Raw genomic sequence first — 16,973 nt, 5'->3', positions numbered from 1 at the left:
TGATCATTGTATTTTCTATTCAGATGGAGAATTCAAAAAGTAGAATTTTAAACTTAGTAGATGCAGTGTGACAAAATGAAAAATAACACATTCAAACTATTCATCGTTTGTAGAATATAATATTGACTTTAAGAAAAGCAAAATAATAAAAGTATAAGATATTTTCTTTAATTCTGGAATATTGTTAAATGTCAAGTTAAACTATCAGTATTTTCTTCTTGGCTTCAGATTATTGCTCCGAATAGCTTGTTTTTAAATGGACAAGATATTTTGATACGCTGCATATGTGATATACCCAGCCCATCTGTTAGGAAAAAAAAGTGAAATTATCTCTAAATTAACCAATAGTTAATTATCAAAATAAATAACTAATTAAGTAGGGCATATGGCACAAATTATTACTTTGGTGTATAATCTGATTTTTTACAAAGGTTGATTACTGAGCATTTTTACTGTAAATCACAAAGAACTAAAGCTCAGTTCACAGTTAAAGGGAAAGGTATCTGACCTGCCCAGACATCTATGCTGGCAATTCATCTAATGAAACTTAGCTAAAGAAAGAAAGGAAAATTACTGGTATGAAATTCAAGTGAGGCATGGGTTAACTGAGTACATGAATTTTGCAAGGGATATGGAAACTGTCATGCCTACTTTTTTGGTAGATTAATAGTGAGTAAAAAATGTTACTTTCTGGGGAATGCATGGCGCAGGAAGTGAACAACAAAAAAAAATGTGGCTTCGTTCCAATTCCTAAAGAAAAGCAAAACTGAAAGGAACAAAGAGATGAGACTGACTGTTGTGAGTGTGTTTGTAACATACCATCCTTAAGTTAAGAATCACAATAAAATTGCACCTCCAGGTCCATTTTTTACTTTGCTTTTAACTGTTCCAAACCCACTTATTATATTTCAATCAGAAAAAAAATGTTGATCAAACAATTTATTTTGACAGTTTTAAACATGGTAAATCTTACGGAAATTTTTTTCTCATTTTACTATCAACCTTTCAGTATTAAAATCGTAATAATAATAATCAATAAAATAAAAGAATACTCACAGCTCCCTAGTGGAATAAAATCAGTACAAAATCTCTATGCAGCATTTCAGGTAGTCAAAAATAATGACATTTCATTGTATGGCATTGATCTTGCATACTTTAACTTTGATTTAAAAGGAAATCTTGGCAGGCAATTAACCTACATATAAAGATTTGTATAATAGGAAGCTCTCTTTGAATTGCTAATAGGTAACTCCTTTTCTACCCAGCAGCCCATTGAGAACTCTTCTTTTTCAATGTGAATCATATCTTCCATAGTTTATTAGCATCAACTCTTTCAACTGTCCTTGGTGTGGAAGGTTACTTGAATCCTCCACAAAGCTGTTTCCCCTTTCTGTTTCTTAGGAGATAGATTCTGTGTAAGAGGAAAACAGCTGAAGTACCCAGGTCTCCTGGAAAATACCACCATCTAAATACGTGCCTCATCACCTGTGCTCCAAATCAACTAAAAGTTGATTACAAGGAATTGAGAATAGAGGATAAATACAGAAATAAGGGATTGCTTTCAGGAAATAGATATCGTGTATCAAAACACACTAGTTATTGGCCAAAAACTTTAGGATGTAGATTGAGACTGTAATGAGATTTAGTTCAATGGTCAAATGTCTAAGAGAAAATGTTACAAAAAGTACCATTATTAAGAATCATACCTTCAACTTAATTTTTAACAGCATCTAGCCTAGGAAACATTAGGTCCTGCCCTGTATCTCAAAGCTTTATTCAATATTATCAGATTATTCATCAGAAAATTATTTAAATTAATTAGCAGCATCTATTATAATGTAATAGTTGTCTATCTTTAGCCCAGCATTCAAGACTCTTGAATATCTTGTCACGTCACCTCTGTGAAAATTTATATTCCAAATGCTTCCCTACACAAATTCTATGTGTTAGCCAGATAAACTCATTGATTTTTCCTTCATTATAACTTCATCACTATTTCTACCTCTATTTCTTCGTGCTAGATTTTTAAATTATAAGTTGTACAGTAGGTTTGTAAAAATTAAGTGCACTTTTTAAAAAATATATTCTTGATAAAGTTTATTTTTGAGAGTTTTAATTCATTGCTAACTTTTCAATGTTCAGGAAAAGAGAATGGAGTATAGCATCCTGATTGTGTCATTCAAAGTGCTACCTATTTCTCCAATGTAATCTAAGATCTGTTTTGATGATCATGCTTTATCTTCATCCCTGATGAAAGATTCAATAATTCAGGTGTTAGGTGATAACAGTTAGACTAGACTGGTGGCAGTAGAAATGGAGATTAAAGATATCTAAGTAAATATAAGAGATGGATTAAAGATTAGAAAATGATTGTGAAAAATGAGAAAATACGGTTGTAGGGATATAGGGAGTCAGAGTATTTGGAGAAAATATTAAGTTCCATTTCAAATATATTAAATTTGAAAAGATGTACAAAATTTTATCTGGGATATGTACTCTTGATAACATGCATATTACTATAATTATATATATATACCTACATATTAATATATAGCATTTTACATATGAAAACATGAATTTTCTGTAGGAAAACTAATAAAGTTTCAAAGATGATGTTGACTCTGCAAATTTGCCTTAAGCCCTGTTATTGGACCCTGACCATAATCTAAATGCAGTTCCATTACACTAGGCTAGAGTTTAAGTGAGACTTTAGGGCTAATGATGATGCTATAAAACAAAACTCATACAGGAAGTGGCAGCTGAATACATGTGGAATAAGTTACCACAGTTTACAGGGATGGAAAAACAGTGATAGTGACAACTATGGCCAAGAATTATGCTATAGAAAATAGTTTTATTTTCATATTAGTCAGCTATTTTTGCATCATAAATTATACTAAAACTTTTGGCTTATAACGAGCATTTCTTTTCTTTTCTTTTTTTTTTTTTTTTGAGACGGAGTTTCACTCAGTCTCCAGGCTGGAGTGCAATGGCATGGTCTCGGTTCACTGCAACCTCTGCCTCATGAGTTCAAGCAATTCTCCTGCCTCAGCCTCCCAAGTAGCTGGGATTACAGGTACCTGCCACCACACCCAGATAATTTTAGTATTTTTTAGTAGAGACGGGGTTTCACCATGTTGGCCAGGATGATCCCCATCTCCTGACCTTGTGATCCACCTGCCTCAGCCTCCCAAAGTGCTGGGATTACGGGCGTGAGCCACCGCACCCGGCCCGCATTTCTTATTTTACCAAAGTCTGGAGTCGTCTTGCTGTGTCTACTGGTCTAGACACATCTTACTATAATTCAGCTGGGCTCACTCATATATCTGCAACCCAATGGAGGGTGTGCTGAAAGCTCTCTAGTCTAGTGGCATCTCAGTCTCAGTCCCACATGATCTCTAATACTTCTCACTCAAGATAGCACAGTCTTGTTCTCATGGCAGAGGCAGGGTTATAAGAGAGCAGGCATAAGGGTTCAAAGCTTCTCAAGGCTTTGACTCAGAACTGGCACACTGTCACTTCTGCCACCTTTTATTAGTCAGAGTGAGTCACAAAGCCAGCCTAGATTTAAGGGATGGGAAAATGGACTTCGGCTCTCGATGGAAGCAGTCTCAATCGCACTGGATAGGACACAACATAGGGAAGTCATTAATTCAGACCATCAATGGAATCAATCTACCATATTTTCAAATAATTACCATAGTAATCTACCATATTAAATTAAATTAAATTTCAATTACCTGAGAAAAGGTTAGCAAAATGCAAACTAAAAGTGACCATAATCTTCATCAGGAATCTCAGTGGAGATTGTTCAAAATTGCAAGAGTATAATAGGGATAGACATTATATAGCAAAGAATTTTGAGTCAATGGTAAAATATTAAAGCAATGGGTGCTGATGACTTGGTAGCTAGAAAGCAGACTGGATCATTTTTCCCATTTTATACATTTGCAAATTGGGAGGAACAGACAAGGGAAAAAGAGGCTATACTAGCCACTTGCATAGAGGGATTAACTGTATAATCTTGGGAAAGATAGAGTTTTACAAGGAAAAATGACAATCCTTTCCTATAATTGAAGGAAAAGAGTAAAGAGTAGGTATAGTAAAAGTAACATATTGAGTGACAAACCTGGAAGAGAAAGGAACTCCCTTTTATTCTCAATGAAAGTTGAAAGGAGATCACATGATGCATGGAGTAATAGAATGAGATTGAGAAATGGAGAAAATTGGAAGGGTTAGAATAATTATGTTAGGAATCTACAGGAGACAAATTAAAAGAAGTAGGAACACATTATAGTGCTAACAATGATTTGTATTGGAACATATGGGCACAGTTTTTGTTGTAGTAAATGAATAATTAAATAAATAGTTATATAATACAGGGTTAAACATTAGCATGCATCAAAATCACCTTGAGGGCGTGCTAAAACCAAATTACAGAATTAACCACTGGCGCTCTGGTCTCAGTGGGTCTGCAATGGGGCTCAACATTTTATATTTCTAGAAATATCCAAGTGAGGCTGATTTTTGTTGCCTGGTGGCAATACTTTAAAAGCCACTGGCATAATATATAGTAAATGGCATTAATTTCTATGAAAGTATTAGATGTTTAATAAAAATGAATACAAACATAGCCTTATCTTACAATATTACCTTTCAGCCACATTATGAACAATTCCATAAGTGTGAATTACGATATAAGTGCAAAAGTGTAGGCTTAAGGTTTTTTAGATCACAAGGTAAGTGGAAATTATGTTTTAAGGTATATTAATGTGATCCAGTTGAAGTATCTTTAGGTTTGGCACCAGTCATCAGGTATACTTATATCTTTTCATTCTGGTTCTGACCTGAAGGGATAATGCCTACCAGACATGATGAACTCATGGACATTATAAGAGCAATAGTGATCACACCAAAACTGAGAATCACATTTAATCCTGTGCTGATGTTAAGTTTGCTAACATCCTACTGGCTAAAGAAAGCCACATGACCAAGCCCAAAGAAGCAAGGAACTATGCTCTGCTGGCCGTGAAAACATGGCAAGAATGGAATACGTTATTTCATCGAGAGAGCATGAAAACATAATCCAGAGCAGTAACTACCACAGTCAAGCCTTAGTATCTTGTCTTGAAATACATTTTCACTCTTTTAGACCACACTTGCCTTATCTGTAAAGAGTTGACTTTACAGGTATCTGTAAAGAGTTGACATGTGTAGTGTACGTGTGTAATGTTCCACTAGCTAACCTTATCCTCCAAAAACTTAAATGATTTATGGTGAATCTATTATATCAATTCGGCTTATGTTGACATAGTGTCTTCAGAGCACAGAGGGAAACATTTGTGACTATCTGACCTCACCATTAGTTAGTGAAGGTACTATTAAACTCGCTTTGCAGATGAGGAATGTGAAGCTCCAGGGCGATTTGCTTGTTCAGGGTTACACAGAAAGAGGCAGAGCTGAAACTGATGCTCAGCCTTTCCCTGCTCCATTGCTCTTTCGTTGTCTTATACACCAAAGTATCATGCTATATGATGTGGGAGATGCAAAAGTCTATTACCAATAGTTGTTTCTTGGAAAAGTTTACTTCTCTTCTGAGCATATAAGGTGTAAAGGCGTGAAAATATAAAGCTTAATGTATGCAATTTAAAAATAGGAAAATAATAAAAGCGCTCCCTCAAGGGAGCCTACACTTAGTTTCAAGAAATAACATAAAACAGAGAAAAAGATTGGAAGAGCTAAATCAACTACTTTATTTGTCCATGTTTGAGAGTAAAATTTAGTAAACTCTTGCCAAAATACAAATAGTTTATCTATATGAAGCAGTCATGGATTCTATATCCTATCATATGAATTTATGGGTAAGATGAACAAAGAACAACACCTTGAGGGATTAAAGCACAGCAGCAGTAAGTTCTGACAGGGTGGGGAGAATGCTGAATAGCAAATGCCGCCAGGAAAGCAGACATGCTGGAGGCACTGCAGCATGGCGCACAGGAAGACAGGCCCGTGCAGGAGGCTGGCACCGAGGGGAAAGAGAGTTTCCCAGACTAGTTCCTTCTGAGTGGCTATTAGGCAAGCCCTGGTTAAGGCCTAAAGTGGACAGAGCAGAGAGAGACAGAGAGAGAGAGAAAGAGAGAGAGAATGTGTGACAGTGAGAGACAGAGAGAGAGAGAGAGAGAGAGAGTGTGACCATAAGAGATAGAGATCTAGTATGTGCCTTAAATGCACAACTTAAAAGAACATCAAGTATTTGCTTTCTCTGTAATAAAAATGTTAAGTATATATATGGGAGGATAAAAAGGGACAGTGGTGGGGGCAGAGGTTGGAGGGGTGTTGAGGGACTTGCATGAGCAAGAACTTGAGGACTGCCATTCCAATTAATCAGTGTTTTACCTTTGTCCTGCAAACTCTGCTCATGTGCTTAATTAAGATAGTCAAGTCCTTTGTGTACATATTTGGATTATCAAGTTGTAAACATTCAAAATATTTTTAGGTTCATCTTCTCTGATGTGCTAGCAAGACCATATCACTCATATATGAAATTAAATGGACAGTAAAGGGTGGCTGGAATGCACAAAACACGAGCAGTGAGGCTCTAGCTAGAGAGATAGAGCAGGAACAGTTCTTGGCTGTGCCTAATGACCACCTTTCTCTGTTAGTGCAAACTCTGATGAATTACGAAGTGAAACTGCGGTCAAAATAACATATGACACAGGGTATAATGAAGAGGATAAACATAAATATTAGGCAAAAACTACATCGAATAAATTATTTAGAAAAAAGTGGAGGGTAATATTTTACAATAAAGGAGTTGCAATTCTACTAATGGAAAGTGGTTCTGAAATGGTTTTTCTGTTCGTTGCTCAATTAGATCTCCAGCTACTACTAAAAATCATTTCGTATTCAAACAATTGTAGAAGTAGAAATCCCCTTGCTGTTTCCTCAAAGATATTTGGCAGGATTGTATTATTTGTAAAATGTAATATTCTGTCAAGAAATTATTGGAGAAAAGCTGTTAAATTTTTAATTTATGCCAGAACACTTTAGGTGTCAGAATAATGAAGTTTTTAATACTCTGGCAACAGATTAAATAACATCTTTAAATATGGCTTGACATGTATTTGAAAGAATTGTGTGTCTTTTTTTCTTTTTTAATAAATTAGGGGGGTCACCATATAAAGATGAAAATAATGTGTTTTTTTTAAAGGCCACAAATACAATAAGTAGGTGTCATGTTTCTCAGTGGTTTGAAAAACTTGCCTTCTTCAGCTGGTTCACCTTTTAATTCCTTTACTGTTTTAGAGCTCTGCTATATATTTGCTTAATTATCTAATTATATATTTTTATTTCCCCCAAACAGTGCTGTGGTTGCATGTATGTGTTTCTATTATTATACCAGTGAAAGTTGAAGTGGTAGAAGAAAGCTTACATCTTGTTCTTTTCTTGGTTTCCTTGGAGACAATCTCTTTATTCATTCCTTCCTATCAAGTGCTGTCCTCAAAGATAAGTTTGAAAAGGACTATCAAACTCCTTTTTACTACCTTTAAAATACTACCTGTATTAGTCTGTTCTCATGCTGCTAATAAAGATATACCCAAGACTGGGTAACTTATAAAGGAAAGAGGGTTAATTGACTCACAGTCTACATGGCTGGGGAGGCCTCACGATCATGGTGGAAAGTGAATGAGGAGCAAAGGCACGTCTTACATGGTGGCAGGCAAGCGTGTGCAGGGAAATAAAACCATCAAATCTTCTGAGACTTATTCACTATCACGTGAACAGCACAGGAAAGACCTGCTCCCATGATTCAATTACCTCACACCAGTTCCCTCCCACAACACATGGGAATTGCAAGAGCTACAATTTAGACAAGATTTGGGTGGAGGCACAGCCAAACCATATCACTACCCATCATGTATTTTCATTCTAACACGGAAGAGATGAATATATTTAAATTATGGAATTAGAATTATTCATAAAACATAAAAGAAAGATCTTAAGGGACAAAGACTTCTGAAAACAAGCATTGTAGATGCCTAGTCCTACTGCCAGCCTCCACCTGACCCTGCATTAGTAACTAGATGTGAGTAGTGTCATAAAGTATGAAGAGGTTTGGGAAATAAGGCAATTTGTGTAATTTTCACATGATTTCCAATGGGTTGAATGGCTCAAAAATGAATTGTGTAAACTCAGAAATTAAGAGGTTTTCAAAATATTGTAAATAGTGCAGCAATATATTCAAATAGCACACTTTAGTTATTTAAGCTTAGTCAGGTTGCACGGATTGGAAATGATGTACAATGTAGATACCGACTACCACAGCAGGAAAAATCCTTCAGTCCTGTGGATATCACCTGGCCTCTAACTTCTGGGCATGTTCACGGTACTCAGACCCAAACCTGGTCTAAGCTAATTGCTCAATGTCACACAACTAGGAAATGATAAAACTAGACTTTAAACTCAAGCCTTTTGTTGCCCAGAACAGGTTTAAGATCTAATTGTATCATTTTCTGGTAGTGTGTGTATTAAGCAGTTAACCTAATTTCTCCCAGCTTTTGTTTCCTACTCTTCAAAATCTTAACATTGTTAATATAGCGAGGACTGAGTCCATTGCTATTCCGTTGACCTGTCTACAATATTAGTTTTCTCATCTCCTCCAGGGATATTTCCAGTACGCTTGACTAAGGTCCCCTTGGAAACTTCTTTCCTGGCCATCATCTGAGATGCAATCTTGGCTGGGGCCCTGAGAAGCATCAAATTTATCTGCAGGAAATAGAGTATGTAATTATCTTCAGGGCCACTGGCTGGTGACTATTTCAACTCTGATCATTAGAATTAACACACAGATATTTTCCTTACTGGGCCTTTGCTATTGCTCTGGAACTGGCATGGATGTCCACTCCTCCGTCTAATGAATAGTAAAAATCCCATCATACATTAAGAAGTATCAATTTCCATCCATCCCTTGGGCTGCTGGTCATTTTCTGGAGTCCATGCCATAGTAGACTCAGTTTTTCTAGCACCTCTTGCTTGTCCTTCCTCCTCTTCCCAACTCTGTCTATCTTCTTCTCATCTGTTGAGGTGCCAATCTGTATGTCTTCACAATCCACAGAACACTGTGAGATTTCTTATGAATCTCCAAATAAGAGGCATCTTTCCCATATCTCTCTAGATTCAAATCCAATTAAGCCATTTGATTAACCCTCCTTTATAATGTGGGTGTTTGTTGACTACCTGATTTTCCATAGTAGATTTGAAGACACAAAGTTTGTCTTCCTGTGATTTTTTAGAACTATGTTTTGTACATAGCTGGCACTGAATAAATAAATGTTGAATAAATAAGTAAAAGGATGGACAAATGCAAAATTTTATTGAGAAAACTTAATTTAAGTATATTCAGTGAGAATAAAAACACATATGCTAAAGTCCTTTGCCTAGAGCTAAAGTCTGATTGTATTAATTTAGTTAATATGAATTAGAAAAAAATGGAATACAAGCTCAACTATTATTCCAACTTAAGCAAAAGTAACTTCTAGAATATAGAATTTTTTTGAATGGCAAAAATAAAACAATCTTGATTTTGAAATGCAGCATTTCTACAAAAGACTAAGTACTAAAAGTAAATAGCATAACCATTAAAGTATTTTACATGTGGTCAATACTTGTGTAGCAAATGTCAGCTTATATGGCAACTAATCCTTTTTAAGCATGGCTATTTAAAATATGCACATATCTTATGGTTCAAATATATTATCAAATTAAACCAAAGTTGTTTGCATTTTAATGATTGCCCTCTCCAAATAAATGAAATAAAAAACAGATATCAGTTTTTCTTCTTTTTAAGAATTAATCACTTATATTCATTGGTCAATGTCATTAAGTAGCTTGAGGGGAGATTTCCTCTTTCTAAAGAAGAGAGAGTTAGAGTCTGTATTTTAAACCATATACCTATCATTCTATTTTAAAACATATTCATGTGAAAGAACGTCTGAGCTCTAAGAATATTTATTATATTTTCTATCCAGGTGTCTGTGAAATTATTTTCAGAATTTTAACTAGATACTCATTTACATATTTCACAAGAGACTAATATATTTGAAACTGTTATAGGAATTGGGTGATAAATTCAGCTGAAACACCAGCCTCAATACACAAAAGGAAGGAACTCCAAATTTCACTCTGAAGAGGTTCCATGACTGATACTTTATCTTTTGTTCCACTTTTTAAAATGCCCTTTTCATTCCCATCACTTTTCTATGTAGTTCTTACACAGTTAACTGAAATTTGCTTTCAATAGAATCTTATGATATAATTACTAAATTAAAAAATAACAATTATGGTCCTATCAAATAGTCAATACAAGATAAAAAGCCAATTAAAACCCCAGATGCATGAGGGAAAATAGCATAAATGGATAAGAGTAATCAGTTGATTGCTTTATAGATCTAAAGGTCCCCAAGGGATGTTTTAAATCCACATAGTGACCCAGAATGCTGAATTTTGCATTTGGGAGCTTTTATTGAACTAAGATTCTTAAATGGCTATGTTCCCTTTTGGCTTCATATCCAAGAAAGGCTCAAAGGTAAGTTAATTCATTCATGGTCTAGAATAAATTGCACACAATAAATTCACTTCAGAGGATCTTTGTCAAATAAGCTGAAGGCTATCCTATTACAAATACTAAAGATCAGATACAATGCCATAATTTTATGAAAATGGCAGAGTTTCAGTGGCTCAGTATTTAAAAAATTTATTTATTGTTCTCTGTAGAATTTCAGTTTTTCTGTGTGTATCTGAGGAACACAGCTTGTTGACTAGCTATGCTTGCTAGGTATGATAATAGAGAAACATTTGTGAAGTGTTATCCCCATTTTATTGAAGCTGTTTAGAATTAAAGCAGTCTTCAAAGTCTTGTAAAAGAGATTAATACATTAGTTCATCTGCTGCATACATTCTGGGTCAGAAATAAGGCAAAGTGAAGGAATAATGGGTAGACAAGGAACCCCCTCAAGAGACACACAGATTACACATAAGGAAAAAAAACGTGTTTTACATATTAACAATGAAATAGATACTTCAAGCATGAAACACATTTAACTAGACATCATTAGCTTTGCTTCTTGGTAGTTACAAATATTGAACAGATTTTTAAATAAAAATGTTAGAACTTGTATTTTAAGTAAACCTAAAGCTTATTATTAAACACAACTGCAGCCTCTGTCTACTCTGGCTGCTGTAACAAAATACCACAGATTGGGTCGTTTGAAAAATAACTAATTCATCAGTAAACAGAAATGTGTTTTCTGGTTCACTCTTTGTGTGATGTGTTCAACAGAAACCCAAACCCCAGTATTACCTGATAAACCCATATAACAAACCTGCACATGTACCCCCGAAACTAAAATAAAAAAGGTAAAAGAAGATAAAAGAAAAAAATACTATTTTTTACAACATACTAATATACCATCTATATTTTAGTATACAATGCTTCTATAGACTATGTTTTACATGTTATATAATATGCTATAGCTAACACATTAATGTACTCAAATAATGAAAAAAAATGTATTTTCTCACAGTTCTGGAAACTGGAGAGTCCAAGATCAAGATGCTGGTAAATTCAGTTTTTGGTGAAAGCATTTTTCCTGACTTGTGGATGGCCAGCTTCTCACCTTCTGACGATGTCCTCACATGACGTCTTTTGTGTGTGTATGTGTTTCTCTGAGGGGTAGCGGGCAGGGCAGAGAGAGAGAGAAAGAGAGAGAGAGAGCACGTGAGCACATTCAAGCCAGCACTCCCCCGTCTCTCCTTATAAGAATGCTAGAGACCAGGCGCGGTGGCTTACTCCTGTAATCCCAGCACTTTGGGAGGCCAAGGAGGGTAGATCACGAGATCAAGAGATCAAGACCATCTCGGCCAACATGGTGAAACACCATCTCTACTAAAAATACAAAAAAATTAGCTGGGTGTGGTGGCGCATCCGCCTGTAATCTCAGCTACTCAGGAGGCTGAGGCAGGAGAATCGCTTGAACCTGGGAGGCAGAGGTTGCACTGAACTGAGATCGTGCTCCTGCACTCCAGCCTTGCAACAGAGCAAGACTCTGTCTCAAAAAAAAAAAAAAAAGAATGCTAGAACAGGGGTCCCCAACACCCTGGCTGTGGACTGGTGCCAATCCATGGATTGTTAAGAACCAGACCTCATAGCAGGAGGTAAGTGGCAGGTGACAGGTGAACGAGCATTACCCACTGAGCTCCACCTCCTGTCAGATCAGCTCTGGCACTAGATTCTCATAGGAGCACAAACCCTATTGTGAACTGCACATGTGAGGAATCTAGGTTGCCTGCTCCCTATGAGAATCCAATGCCTGATGATCTGACGTGGAACAGTTTCATCCCAAAACCATCCCCTACAAGTTGGTAGAAAAATTGTCTTCCAAGAAACTGGTCCCTGGTGCCAGAAAGGTTAGGGACCACTGCACTAGAATATTAATCCTATCAGATGAGGGGCCCACCCTTATAAATCCATTTAACTTTAATTGCTTCCTTAGCGGCCACATCTCCAAATTCTGCCTCCTTGGAGATTAGGGATTCACTGCACAAATTCAGGGGACACAAATATTCAGTCCATAACAGTCTCAAAATACATTATTTTGTTCTCACATACTCTCTTCATCCTCAATGTTTATATATTACCCTCTGCATTTCGTATTCCTTCAAGAACCAATTTTTTTTTCACATGTTTGCATGTGCATTTTGGTATTCTGTGTCTTTACATAAATTCAAAATTTCCTCAGCCAGTTTTATATTTTCTATGAATAACCTGGCCTGCCTTATCTTCTGTTTCTCTTGTGCATCACTTTCCATCTACTATGTAAATGGAATATAACTACACATTACCTTCGTTTCTTTTACCTGTTTCTAAATTTTCTAAAGGGTCCATTAGCTTATATTTATTTGAAACTTTAAATTCTGTCTTCTGGAAATAGGTATTCAAATATGTTTCCAGAAGCTATATCTGGCAGGTTGATTATTAATTTCTAGTTCAACCATTGTGGAAGACAGTGTGTCAATTCCTCAAGGATCCAGAACCAGAAATACCATTTGACCCAGTAATCTCATTACTGGTTGTATACCCAAAGGGTTATAAATCATTTTATTATAAAGACACATGCATACATATGTTTATTGCAACACTATTTACTATAGCAAAGACTTGGAACCAACCCAAATGCCCATCAATAATAGACTAGATAAAGAAAATGTGGCATATATACACCATGGAATACTATGCAGCCATAAAAAGAGAATGAGTTCATGTCCTTTGCAGGGACATGGATGAAGCTGGAAACCATCATTCTCAGCAAACTAACCCAGGAACAGAAAACCAAACACCGCATGTTCTCACTCATAAGTGGGAGTTGAACAATGAGAACACATGGACACAGGGAGGAGAACATCACACACTGGGGCCAATCGGAGCAGGGGCAAGGGGAGAGAGAGCATTAGGACAAATACATAATGCATGTGGGGCTTAAAACCTAGATGATGGGGTGATAGGTGTAGCAAACCACCATGACACATGTATATCTATGTAACAAACCTGCACATTCTGCACATTTAGCCCAGAACTTAAATAATATATATATAACACATTATTATAGATAATATTTTATATATATATATAACTTACATCATAACACCCTGTTGAAGAAGTAAAGAAGTTGAAAAGGAATCAGGGTAGTACAAGACATGAATATCAATCCCAGGGTTCCCATGTTGTGGATGGATGACCATGGGCTGGTCATTGAGCCTACTGAGTTTCTATTTGCATATCAGAAATACATGGATGTTGTATAATAATTGTCTTACCCATGCATAGAGTTTTGTGAATATAAAGGGAGACTATATATGAAGAATAACATGAAAAAGTTAGTTGTGTTTTAAAGAAACTTTTTTTTTTTACTTGAGACATGTTCTCACTCTGTCACCCAGGCTGGAGTACACAGAGGCCATCTCAGTTCACTGCAACCTCCGCCTCCCAGGCTCAAGCCATTCTCCCACCTCAGCCTCCCTAGTCACTGGGACTACAGGCACATGACCACTCCTGGCTTTTTTTTTTTTTTTTCGATTTTTGGTAGAGACGAGGTTTCACCATGTTGCCGAGGCTGGTCTCGAACTCCTGGGCACAAGTGATGGACACTCCTCGGCTTCCCAAAGTGCTGGGATTACAGTCATGAGCCATCATGCCCTGCCCAAAGAGACTATTAAACATCGGGTTTTATAAAGTTATTTTCCTTTTCTTCAAAAGAAATGTAAACATGGAAAATACAGAACACAAACTTCTATGTGTTCAAAATATAAAGCACGGCAGGGTTATCTCTCACTTCTCTCAGGTCTTAAAATGTTTCTCTTATATCTTTACCTTATATTTTTGTCAGACTTTCAAGTTAGTAACTACTTGCAAAAGTTTTAGAACTGCAAATTTATTAGATTATTATTTTTGAAGGAATCAGTTTTACTTGAACATACTTAAGGCCAGTAAGTAGCATACTTTCTTCTTATTGCATTAATCTTTCCTCTCTGCAATGGCATAATGTTAGAATTAGACCAGAGATCTGCTCATTCACTTGAGACTGAAGACCAAAAGAAAAGAAAAAAGAAAGAAACCTCTTTAAAATTTGCAAGTAAAGGGATCATGAAACTGTACACATGTCGGTCCAGCAAAATCTAACCTTTCAATAAGACACTCTCTGAGAAGTTTGCTGTCTTACCCACAGAGGGCAGAACTACGTAGCAAATAGAAAATAGGTGTTTTCTCATTGTACTTGCTAAAATCAAAATGAAGGATGATTATTTAAGCCGCCTTCATGAGAATTACATAAGGTTAGAACAAGAGTAGTTAGGAAGGAGAAGAAGACAGTTTTATAGCTGACTTTTCCCAAACCGTGTAAAGGAAGTTGCTTGTGTAAATTAGCCAAAGGGATTTTACACATGGAACTTATTCGAGTCGTGCCCATGTTTATTTTTTCCACAGGAGGGATTTAGATTTCTGTGTGATTAGCAGATTGGCTACAGCTTGCTGAATTTTAAAGCAGGAAGAAGGAAAAAGTATCTCTCTGGATTGAGTTTTGTGGCTCTCTCTGTCTTAAAATTCACTAGTCCTGTTGGTTTAAGATTGTTCATTTTGATGATGTATAGACAAAACAATATTTTCTCATTTGTTTTCCACTATTTCGATTGCCCCATAAGCTGTAGAAGCCGACTTTTGTGAATGTTATCGCATGAATTGACAGGATAGTTGAAGGTACTGGTTATGCACAATAAGTGTTTCTTTGCAAATTTGTGCATACCTTAAACATTTATTAATCAAATCAGATTTAAAATGCACTAATGAGCAGGTGTTACTTAAGAATTGCTGCTGTAAATTTTATTGAAAAACTCTTTCATCATGTAAAAACAATCAGGATTTTGATCTGTTGGGGGTATCTAAGTACCTAAAAGCAGGTCCCGCCTGCATTTAATTTCTTTCTGAGAGACAGAAGAGCAAAAAAGGTGCAAGTGGGTTTAAGGATCCAGTCAGAGCAGGTAGTTTAAACTACACTCTAAAATAGAAGTAGAATGTGGGAGAGGAAGGAGCAGCAGCAGGGTGAGACAAGCTAAAGAAGGTGCCTGAGGGAAGAACGTGAAGTAGATGTTTGTAGCAACAGAACAAGTTCCTGTGGTTAGGGCAAGTCTGGTTCTCAGGCATAATAGCCTCACACCTGGCAGAATTTTAGGAGGTTGTTTTGTAGAAGCTCTGAGCTCCCAGAAAACTTCCTCACCACCCCTTGGGCTGGTCCCTGAGCCCACTGAGTTGCTGTTTCTGTGGCTTGCAGGCAGTCTACTCTCTTAATGCGCAGATGGTAGTAATAGCATCAATCAGTTGCATAGTAGTTTGCAGTTATTTTTAGAAAATTCTTTTCCATGCAGTCTCTCTTGTCATCTAAACAAAAGGTCTTTAGGACTCTAGCATGAATGAATTTATCAGGCAACTATAAAAAACACTATCTGGTTGTGGCAAAAGAAAGGCAAAGGAGGTCATAAGCAGTGGCTCACGCCTGTAATCTCAGCACTCTGGGAGGCCGAGGTGAGCGGATCACTTGAGGCCAGTTGTTTAAGACCAGCCTGGCCAACACAATGAAATCCTGTCTCTACTATAATTAGCCAGGTGTGGTGGCACACACCTGTAGTCCCAGCTGCTTGGGAGGCTGAGGCACCAGACTCGCTTGAACCCAGGAGGCGGAGGTTGCAGTGAGTGGAGATCACACCACTGCATTCCTGCCTGGGTGACAGAGTGAGACTCTGCCTCAAAACAAAACAAAACAAACAAACAAAAAAACCCACCTATTATTGATTCATCACTCATTCATTCACTCAGCATTCTCTGTGTGTAAGCAGTATGCTAGGCACAAAACAAGCACGATCCCTGTATCTCTTCATGAAATGTATGGCTTAATAAAGGAAAATGATATTAAGCTACAAAACTCATAATACTTAATTACAAATTGTGAGAAAGGTGAAAAATGCTGATCAGGGCCTCTGAATAAGCAATGATTTAATCTGAGAACTCAGAAGTAATATGTACTTACTATGTGCTCAAACTGATAATAGGGAGGTACTATTATTATTCACATTTATTGTCTATTATAATCATCCATGTTTTATAGATGGAAAAATCAAGTGGGTGAAAGGTTGAATGACTGTCTGAAACACATTTTAATGAACGATGGGTAGACAATAGTCAGACAAACTGTGTGGGGGATCTTCTAAGCAGAGAAATCTGAATATAATCTTCCAATTCAGTCTTGCATAGATCTTTTGGACCCTTGAGCAGTACAAAATATCAGAGTCAGCATCGCTGCTGTTTATATTATTGGTGATAAGCTTCAGGGAATTCCAACTGCAGAAATTGTCTGAAAATGAGATTCATA

The 16,973-nt window shown here is 36.5% G+C and overlaps 1 protein-coding gene and 1 long non-coding RNA gene across 5 annotated transcripts in view; one reads left to right on the top strand and one right to left on the bottom strand.

Moving 5' to 3' along the window:
- Window positions 1-11,722, bottom strand: part of LOC129058507 (uncharacterized) — a 43,883-nt gene extending 32,161 nt beyond the window's left edge. Inside the window, exon 1 of the long non-coding RNA XR_008523647.2 lies at window positions 11,581-11,722. This is a non-coding gene — a long non-coding RNA (uncharacterized LOC129058507). The remainder of the gene's footprint in view (window positions 1-11,580) is intronic.
- ROBO1 (roundabout guidance receptor 1) overlaps window positions 1-16,973 on the top strand; it is a 1,183,344-nt gene that overhangs the window by 399,506 nt on the left and 766,865 nt on the right. The gene's annotated exons all lie outside the window — the stretch shown is intronic.

The sequence above is a fragment of the Pongo abelii genome, chromosome 2, assembly GCF_028885655.2.
Source record: "Pongo abelii isolate AG06213 chromosome 2, NHGRI_mPonAbe1-v2.0_pri, whole genome shotgun sequence".
NCBI lineage: Eukaryota > Metazoa > Chordata > Mammalia > Primates > Hominidae > Pongo > Pongo abelii.
Note: the sequence above shows the minus strand (reverse complement) of the source record. Positions and strands in the feature narration are given on the sequence as shown.